Source organism: Pectinophora gossypiella, chromosome 8 (assembly GCF_024362695.1).
Source record: "Pectinophora gossypiella chromosome 8, ilPecGoss1.1, whole genome shotgun sequence".
NCBI classification, from domain to species: Eukaryota; Metazoa; Arthropoda; class Insecta; order Lepidoptera; family Gelechiidae; genus Pectinophora; species Pectinophora gossypiella.
In genome coordinates this window covers 8066753-8067398 of record NC_065411.1, presented here as the reverse complement: position 1 = coordinate 8067398, position 646 = coordinate 8066753, and positions in this window count along the sequence as shown.

Here is a 646-nt window from a genome sequence, read left to right as displayed (position 1 = left end):
TTTGCGAAGGAAGGTTGCAAGAATTTAAATTGTCATTTTTGACAATGACATTGACAGCAGTTGCGGTTTTTTTTTTCTTTTTGGCATGACGCGGTTTGCGTATTTGCCACCGACAAAACGGGGAAACATTTCATAAAAAAAAGGAATTTAGTGAAACAGGAATTTAGGAAGAAGGATCAAAGGATCAGAGTATAGGGATATATCATAACATTATAATTTTATATCATTAACGGTGACGACAGGCCTGCTATGAGGAACTATAAAGGGGCCATCGATTAATCATGTGATGTATTTTTAGCATAGAGATAGGAAATTATATGGAGGCGCCCTGTTCTACTATATAAACATCATCTTATACAAATATGAGTAGTTTATGAAACAGGTCGTCAATAATCGTTTTGTCTCTTTTTTACTAGTACAAAATTTCATTTGGTAAAAGAGATAAATATATATTTGTTATTTCTAGTTATGGCAACATTTTGTGATGACGTCACAGCAGCTGTAGGTGCGTGCCATTTTTCGCCATTTTATGCGCTGTGTTTTGTGGTACTTCTGCTGTCAAGTAGCTGTTTATGAGATCGTATTTTGTGTTTTGCGGATAAATTACGAGGATTTGATTTGCTAAATCGAAGTTGAAGTTGAAAAA